The 9,512-nt window shown below is 41.0% G+C and overlaps 1 non-coding gene across 1 annotated transcript; it reads left to right on the top strand.

The window, feature by feature from the left end:
• The first annotated feature begins 9,131 nt into the window (after positions 1–9,131).
• Positions 9,132–9,291, top strand: LOC128118048 (U1 spliceosomal RNA). Its single transcript, XR_008220975.1, has one exon. It is a non-coding gene; the product is annotated as a U1 spliceosomal RNA (small nuclear RNA).
• The last annotated feature ends 221 nt before the right edge of the window (positions 9,292–9,512 follow it).

Genomic DNA, 9,512 nt, shown 5'->3' with positions numbered 1-9,512 from the left:
TGAATTGGGACCAATTTGCAAACGGAATTATCTCCCTAGCCTTGATGGAGTTTATAATAATGCTGGAAGTTTCTTAACTCATGACAGTGTCTTTTTAATAAAGATACATTTACAACTGTAGTCTCAGTGCCTTGTAACATACTGCTAATAATTTGGCTAATAAGATTTTAAAGTTAATTAAAAGGAAAAGAAACCCCATAAAGTCTGGTGAAGCGCTTACTGGTGGTACTTTAACAGGCTGACCAAGCAAAACTTCTGAAAGGGAAGAAAGCAAAAACTTATTCATTAGTGATTTATTAGTGATATTTTTGGCCAAAATTATTCCTTTGCATTCCTTTTAAAGCAAGTGATAAACACTTAATGAGAGTAATCTCAGGCTTTTTTTTTTTAAATCATTTCTTCTCATGAAATTCTCCAAGGCAGCCAAGAAGCTGGCATTTAAGTAACCCAATATATTTTTTACTTTAATGTGATTCTTATCATATTTTTCTTAATTTTTGAGATTAAGAAATAACTACATCAATTACTCCTTTCCCCTTCCACTCTCCAATCCCTCCTACGTACCACCTCTTTCTCTCTCTCAAATTCTTCTTTAATTGTTGTTATGTATTGTGTATATGCATACATATATATTCATTTCTAAATATATAACTACAACCATGTGATGTTACTTATATGTGCTGTTTTCAGGGCTGCTCACTTGGTGTTGGATTAGCGATTGGTGTGCTTTTCCCTGGGGAGGACTGATTAGCGATTGGTGAGCTCTTCCCTGGGGAGGACTGTTTTTCCTCTCTCAGCATTTCTTAGTTGCCTATAGTTCTTGGTCTAGAGTTGAGACTTGGTAAGGTTTCTCTCTTCTATTTTAGCAGGTCTATTGATACCACCCTTGTTCAGAGCTTAATGTTGGTTAGATTTCAGGGTATAGCTTCTCTGTCATTTCTAGGAAACGCATTCTCACAGAAAACTTACTCTTTCTAGCTCCTCTTCTGATGTGGTCACTGAGCCTTAGGAACAGGAGTTGAGTAGATCTATCAGTTGGGACTAGATTCTGCATTTTTTTTTTTTTTTGAGTTTTTAATCCAATTTGTGGTTTTCTATAATGGTCTCCATTTGTTGCAAAGAGAATTTTTCTTGATGAAGGGTGAGAATTACACTCCCTGTGGGTATAAGGATTATGCTAATTTAGTAAAGTAACTAACTTGGAGTCCATCATACCTGCACTGGCCAGAAGAAACATTTACTCTGCTTTTGTGGTCCAGTTACTATGCTAAAGGAATTCCATTTTTAATTAAAAAATTTTTAATGCAATATATATTGATCAAGTTTTTCCTGTCTCCCAACTCCTCCCAGATCCCCCCCACCTTTCTCTCCACCCTACTTTACGCATTTTTCTCTCCTTTCTTTAAAACAAACAACCAATCAATAAACACGTAAAAAAGAAAACCCTCACAAAAACACAAAATGGAAATAAAAGTAAACAAGCAAAGGCCAATAGGAGGAAAATGCCTAAACAAAGCAAGATGAGACAAAAGTCTACAAAAACACCATTGAGTTTGTTTTGTGTTGGCTATCTGCTCCCGGACATAGCACCTGCACTAAAGTGTGGTTGATATACCCAGTGAGACTCTGCCGGAGAAGGCTAATTTTTCCTTTGTAGGTGAGTATCAGTTGCAGACAGCTTCTTGGTTAGATGTGGGAGCCATGTCCACTTCCCCCTCTGGAAGCATTGGGACCTGGTCTGGCTTGAGTCTCTACATGCTGCCACAGTCTCTGTGGGTTCATATGTACATCAGTCCTGTAGTGTCTGGAAGACACTATTTCCTTGGAGTCATCCATCACTTCTGCTTCTTACCATCTTTCTGCTTCCTCTTCTTCATAGGTCCCAAGCCTTGAGGGGAAGGCTTTGATGAAGACATTCAGTTTAGGGCTGAGTGCTACTAAGTCTTTCACTCTCCACACATTCTGACAGGAACTCTTAACACTGAAAACAACAAGTAAGCAGAAACACTATTCTTGAGTGAGTTTCCAAATCTCCACTACCAGCCTGACTTCTTGCATTGTTCGTAACCTTTTTCAAAGAGCAAGCTTCCAGGTAGCTTTGCTCTCAGTGGTGGTGTGGGTCATGCTGGTGTTTGAAGAGGATGGCGTTTCACAGCATGAGGAGGATGAGAGACTTTTAATACTCATGCGGATTTCAATATGGCACCAGGAAGCAGGATAACAAAGGATCAGTCCTATCTGCCATGTTGCTTATTTGTAAGTGGCAAATTTTAATGTCTCTGCCGGGCTATGCATGTATGTATGTATATGCATTATTTGTATATGTATATGTTATACATATAATTTGTTCTTTAAGAATTTCATGTGTACAATGTAATTTCATTTATTTACCAACAACTCCCCTTTCCAATACCTTCCTGGTGCCCCCACACTCAGTGCCATGTCTCCTAAATTTCATACTTTTTTTTTTATGACTTTTGAGTCTAATTAGTGCTGCCTATATACACGTGAGTGTGGAGCCATCTATCGGAGCATGGCCAATCTACCAGAAACCATCCTCCTAAAGAAAATGGGTCCCCTAGAAGCCACTAATGTCAACAGTTCTTCAGCTAGGGTCCATATCACCGAGTTGAATGGCCATAGATCTCCAAGTCCTTCAGAAAACTATCTTCCAACCTGGTGTAACCCAGTGTATTATTTGGAATGCTGAAATGCTTTTCCTTTTGGAATGTTCTAGATGATTCTTCTGAGCATTATCCATCCAAACACCCCTCCCCCCATAAGCCACATCAGACTCTAGTTTCAGTTTGATTCTTGGGTGACTGGCATAAAAAGACACACATACCTGACTGGAGGGAAAGATTTTGATAATTCTGTCTTCTGTTATCTCTCTTTCATTCCAACTTGGTGACCATGAAGTTGTCGGTGGAAAAATAAAGGAATTTGCATGAGAACCTGTGCCTACTTCTCACTTGTGTGCATGTATGCTGTTTCCCAGCATCAGATTCTGGGGTAGTCAGATTTCAGTGCCATTCTGGAGACACAATTGTGACGAGGCAGCTAGTTGTGTCATCCAGTGACCCTTCTTCTCTTCTGTAGACATTGGAGCATATGAACTTTGGAGACACATTTATCCTGTAAATTCTACAGAAGAAGGAAAGAGAGTAACCAAACACACCATCGCTGTGAATAGTTAGGGTTGAATGATGGTAGGAATGTTCTGAGGGACCGTGTGGAATATATCTTGGTACTTTTCCACTAAGAAGAGAGGGAGATGAAGTACTGATCTACTAACGATCACCTTCCTTGATTGAAGATTGATCTTAAGAGGCTTAACTCCTTGACATTTCTGGTCTGTCTGGTTTACAGGTTAAGAACACTCCCTGGGGCAGGCTGAGGTGCAGATATCTAAGATCAGGAAGCGCTAGGATTTATGAATTGTCTCATCAAGTTGAAAGTGACTTCTGGGGTCAGCTGAAGAGCTATATAAAAGGTTCTAGCAACATTTATATTGTTCCACCTTTTGTACTTTTCAGAAGCACTCAGACTCCATATTTAGCCTGTGGTGTCCTGTCTACTACACAATGAGGCAGGTGCCCAGTAAGACCACCCACCAAACACTTGATGTAAAGCATAATTCCAGAACATCTACAAAAGATCACTGTGGACCATGGTGGTGGAGGAAGGTTTACATTTGAAATGAAAATGAGGCTTTAACCTTCAAAGTCTACCTGGATTAAAATTAGAGGTGAAGAAAGGAGCAATGGATTCTGGGAGTAAGGTATATCCTGAGCAAAGGCTTGGATATAAAAATATGAAGGGTAAAACCTGTAAGCTGCTAGAGGAAATCAGAAGTCTAGAATAGGAGATGAAGTTGGAAAAGTATTAGGGAATTTTTTTTTCAGCGACCTTATAGTTGAGACTAAGTGTTCTGACTTGACTTCAAGCCAAGGCATTTCTTTCTATTTAATGGGACTAAATTTATATATAATTAAAATTGCTAGTCCCAGTTTAATGGAAAACATTACACGCTCTTACAGGGATAATTTTAAACCAACTGCTCTCAGCCTTTTTATATTCTGCCATGGTAGACATAAGAAATGATGTTAGGGTGCAGCATATATTTTATAGGTAGGATATTTCTAATTTGCTGTATGTTATCCCAATCCCTTTCCCCTCTAGTTCAAGGGTGTCTGTAAGAATGCAAGTTGGATAACATAATGACATCGTTCCTGTCAAAAGCAATATAATCAGTTAACAAGAAAACAACTTACGAACATTGGTCTTCAGTTCTTATGGAGTAACAACTTATTTGTAATAAACCTCAGAACCAGTTGTGAATAACAGTGTCTCTAACATAGCACTGCATAGCCACTGTTTTAGAGTCAAGAATGCAGATGAATGACCTGCAGACAGGAGCCACACATAGGCAGCCTTGAAATTGTCCCTCAGTGTTTGCCTTAGAGGTCGGCAGTAGAGGGAGCTCCCATTGACACCAAGGTGAAAGCATTCTGTTGAACTGGAGGCCAAAGGGAGCTCCAGAGCCTTGGGAGATGAGTCAAGTCTTTGCCCATTTTCTTCCCTGTTCCTATGAGGTGGCTGGAGCTGGCTCCTGGAGCGGACCTGTCTCCGTTATTCTTTCGGATCCTCTTCCTCTTCTTGCTGTATACTAATGATCTGTAGGCATCTGAGCACAGACTACCATCTCTGGATCAGAAAAGGCACATGTCATTGCTGGAAGCAAGCAAGGCCAGTTGGTGTTTAGCCTTGGAGTCTCAGAGCTTGATTCCTTTAGCTCATTACTTATCTTTGCTGCTGTTGTTGTTTTATGTTTTGTGTAGGACAGGGTTTTGTTATACAGTTTTGCTGTCCAGACAGGAATGGAACTCACTATGTAGCCCAGACTATCCTTGAACTCTTGATCCTCCTGCCCCAGCCTCCCAAGTGCTAGGATTACAAATGAGCACCCCGACCCCATGCTTCACTGCTTCCTAGTGCTGATTGGGCTTCCCTATGAAGGAGCCTTTGAACTTCAATGAAGACCTCTCAGCTTATTTTGTAGTTAGAGAAATACGGCAACAATTAGGTGTTTAATGTGTCCAATGGTGAAAATATTAGGAAGAAGACAAGCAAGGTCAGAGAAGAGCCAGAGGCAAGGTCTTTCCAGAGGGTGGGAGAAGGCCGTTCTCAATGAATCATCACTGGAGTCCTGCAGGACCAAGGGTATGCAGAGACAATCCAGAGGAGAGTATATGAAGCCAAAGAATAATGGGAGTTGAGTAATTAGAATCTTTTCAGATCATTCAGAGTAACACACAGAAAAGAGAAATACATGTGCATATGTAAAATGACCTTAAACCAGATCACATGACTTGCTTGTCTTGGTAATCCTCCCCCAGCATGAAGTTCAAGAAGGATGCTACTGGCCACTGAGATGTCTAGTCCTTTTCTCTTTTCTCACCTTCTTCTCTGTGGAGCCTCCCCCAAGCCCTAGGAGTTGTTCCTAGTCTAAAGCAGAGAACAGATTCTCCTCATGCATCACACTGATCAGAGCAGGGAACTGATTTACTGTTGCAGGTAGACTGGGCTCCAAGTTAGGTCAAGCGGGTATTTTCATGATGGTAGTGACTTCGACTCTCTCAGGGCAAAACTCTTCAGTGTGTTTCTTGCTCTCTCCTCACTGAGCAAGATTTGGGTTTGCAGGTGGTGGCAGCTACTGACATCAGCCACACTTTTACTGTGACTTATAATTGGTCTCTAAGATCTTCCAGTTTGGAAGTTCTCTTTTGATTTTTAATCATTTGTTAACACTGAGACCCAGTTCAACAGGAGTTCTCTGAGGAGTTAAAGACTGTGCACCAGATGGACTGGGACATGGTTCAGTAGGTAAATCACTTGCCAAGAAAGCCTAGCGACCAGAGTGTGATTCCCAGAAGACATGGGGGAAGGGGAGAACTGAATCCTGAAAGTTGTCTTCTGACCTCCCATACATGCTATGGCATGTTTGTGTACACACACACACACACACACACACACACACACACACTAATAAATTAGAATAAAGAATTCTGCACCTTATGATCAATTTAAAATGATAGTCTAAATTATTTTGGTAAAGGTCAGATGACATCTTTTGGAAAAAGAATAAAAAATAGAATCTGATTGTCCAGGGCTCTTCAAGGCCTATAGCTCAAATTGCTATACTCAGCTACTACTCTTTGAAAGTTGTATTAGTCTATTGCTATGATAAACATGGCCAAAAAGCAACCTGGAGGGGAAAGGGTTGATCTCGTCTTACAGACTGCAGTCCATCACAAAGGGAAGTTGAGGTAGGACCTGAAGCAGAGGCTGTGAGGAATAACACTTATTGGCCTATTACCAATGCTGTACTTATTTGCTTTCTTATACCACCCAGGACCACCTACCTGCCCATGGATGGCATTACTCAGATTGGGCTTGGCCCTCCCACATCAATAATTAATCAAGAGAATGCCCCACAGTCCTGCCTACCAATCTGAGTCACTGTTCCAAATGTGTATGTGTTGTGTGTGTGTGTGTGTGTGTGTGTGTGTGTGTGTGTGTGTGTGTGTGTGAGAGAGAGAGAGAGAGAGAGAGAGAGAGAGAGAGAGAGAGACAGACAGACAGATAGACAGACAGACAGACAGACAGACAGAGAGAAAACACCTATGTTTCAGATGTAAATTAAAAAATAGTTCCTGCCCTTTAGAAAGACAAACCCTGTTTTTCTTTTCCTGTGTTTGAACCACTTTCCCCTCTGCTCTTGCTGTAGACAGTTGGACAGTGATCATCTTTCTCACACTACCGAGTAGCAATCTACATTTCCCCTCTGCTCTTACTGTAGACAGTTGGACAGTGATCATCTTTCTCACGCTACCGAGTAGCAATCTACATGGAAGGTGTAGATGGGAGGTGAATGCCTTCACCTCTAGCTTCAGTTCTCCAGACTAGCTTAGGTTTAAAACTGGTACTGCCAACAGGAAAGTGTACGTCAAGTATACACAATGGGACAAGTGAGCTGAGCTAGGTTAGGTCATAAGAGGTCATCACAGAGAGTTCAAGAAAGGATTTGAGTACCTTGAATGAATGAGTGGGTCATGAGGAAGCCAGTCTTAGCAAGGTAGTGAGAGAGGGTCACTTAACTACTGATGGCAGAGTGGCCATGGCTTTGGGGAGTCATCTTACAACCTCTTTGGAAGTCATAGAGACTATGGCCCTGAGTTTGATAGAAAGTACTCATTATATATTGCTCAGAAAAGAAAAGGAGCGTTAACATGTTTCTGGAATTTTAATAAGAAGCATTGGTTAATAAGTGGTTGATAATGAAATAGAGAAGCACCCATAGTCAACCCAGACTTGAAGCAACTTGACTCAGCACTGCCCGTTTATAATTATAGCACATGCTCTAATTAGATGCATGATGGATCAGAACTTCACAAAATCCAGTTTCAGTCTAGAGGATCAGAAAGGAAGATTTTCAAGTCTTTGGGTGGCTGACTCAATTTTCCTTGATGAGTTTCATTCAAGTTTAAAGTCGAGATGAAAGAGTCCACTGTTTATCATTCTTCCCGTTGCAGGGCTGTCCCTAGTAAGGTGTGGACTCTTCTCACCTGTGCTACAAATCAGATCAGTCAGAAGCAGGATCACGTGACTGCTCTGGTTTCCTCAATATTTGCTTGTGTCTCTGTCACCTGTCACCTGTGAGTGGTTGAGGATTCCGGCCCGCCTTGTATCTCAGTTTTAGGAAAATTTTACTGAATATTCATGGCAACTATTTTTTTTTCCAGTTTATAAGTGCAAAGGCTCTCTCTCTATTTGATCCTGTGTAAGTGTGTGGATACTTCATTCTGAATGTCACCCTGAAGATAGGAAAGAAGGTGGGAATCATAGCAGAATTGGATAATTGGCACAAGAGGGTGTTTAATCTAAGTGCTGGAAGATTTCTAAGCTGCCTCTGTATCTGTGCCTATTGCTTTGTGTAATTCTTCAGGGTGTTTCCAGGCATTTTATCAAGATGGATGGACTGATTAAGCAGCCCTCTTGGTATGTGTGCAGCAATCAGTGAATGTGAGCATGGTCAGGGATGGAGAAATTCATGCCTGGGATTTCCCGTCCTAACTGACATGAAAAAAAATCAGGGTTCCTCAAAATAGGGATGTCTTATCACACTATTGTTAAAATCAGTTGTATGCAAATCCAAAATTAGGAAAATCTTCTTAACAGATCAAAGTGGAAGCTAGAACCTCATGCTTGGTTCTTTCTAATGGAATCATTTTGTAGGCATGTAACATGCAGTATTATAAGATTAAATGGAATCTCCAATCATCACATGAGATGCAAATTTCATTCTGTGATAAGAGATTATTTCAAAGTAATCTTGATGAGACCATAAAATAACATTAAAATGGAGAATGCAATTTGAAAAATTAATGTGATTAACTTGTAAAAATTAAATATATGAGCCTGGAGAGATAGCTTAGTAGTTAAGAGTACTTGCTGCTCTTTAGAGGATCTGGATTTGGTTCCTAGTACTCACATCTAGTGACTCCTGTAACTGTAGCTCCAGAATGTCCTCCATGGGCATTGGCACACATGTGTTCATACAAGCACATACACACAAACATACACAAATAAGCAAACAAATAAATAGATATTATGCGCTTATCCAATTACAATAGGAAAGCACACAATGGCTTACTATGAGACCATTTGAACCCATTCCTTTGAAAGGATTCTCATAAAATGATTTTGCCAAAAGACTAGTTGCTAGAACTTCAAATTTCTAGTTTTTTCTCTTTTTTGGGGGGGGCATGTTGTTTCTTTTTATAAAGAATGAATGCATGTATCCACCAGCCTGAGACTCTGGGAGATAGAAAAATTACAGATTCTGCCTTCCTGAACTTCATATTTTGGTTGGAGAGACATGGACAAGATACTCATACAAGAAATCTTTGAGGTAAACCAGACATTGTGGCATATGCCTTCAATCCCAGCACCCAGGAGGCAGAGGCCAGTCAACTACAGAGCTAGTTCCAGGACATCCAGGGCTACACAAGAAAACCATGTCTTAAAAAACCAACCAACCAACCAAACAAACAAACAAATAAAAATAAAACCTTACCTGGCAGGGGAGATACCATGGTCGTGAAGGTGGTTTTCCCAGGGAGAGGCTTATCCATTGCACCCTGGAGGTGCTGACCCTGTGATTTCTCCAAGTGTGGAAAACTCAACTGCATAATTTGTGGTAGGAGACTGCACCCATTCTCTTCTCTGGTGGGAGGAATCTCTGAGGTGTCGGGATGGATCCTACAGGTTCTAGGAGAATAGAGATGCAGTGTGATTGAAATACTGAGGAAACGTTGTTGTTTTAAAAATTTGTGATTTGACCAGGCGGTGGTGGCGCACGCCTTTAATCCCAGCACTCGAGAGGCAGAGGCAGGCGGATCTCTGTGAGTTCGAGGCCAGCCTGGGCTACCAAGTGAGTTCCAGGAAAG

This window comes from Peromyscus californicus, unplaced genomic scaffold (genome assembly GCF_007827085.1).
Source record: "Peromyscus californicus insignis strain IS unplaced genomic scaffold, ASM782708v3 Scaffold_21__1_contigs__length_65335640, whole genome shotgun sequence".
Taxonomy (NCBI): Eukaryota; Metazoa; Chordata; class Mammalia; order Rodentia; family Cricetidae; genus Peromyscus; species Peromyscus californicus.
This window is presented reverse-complemented; position numbering and strand designations above follow the sequence as displayed.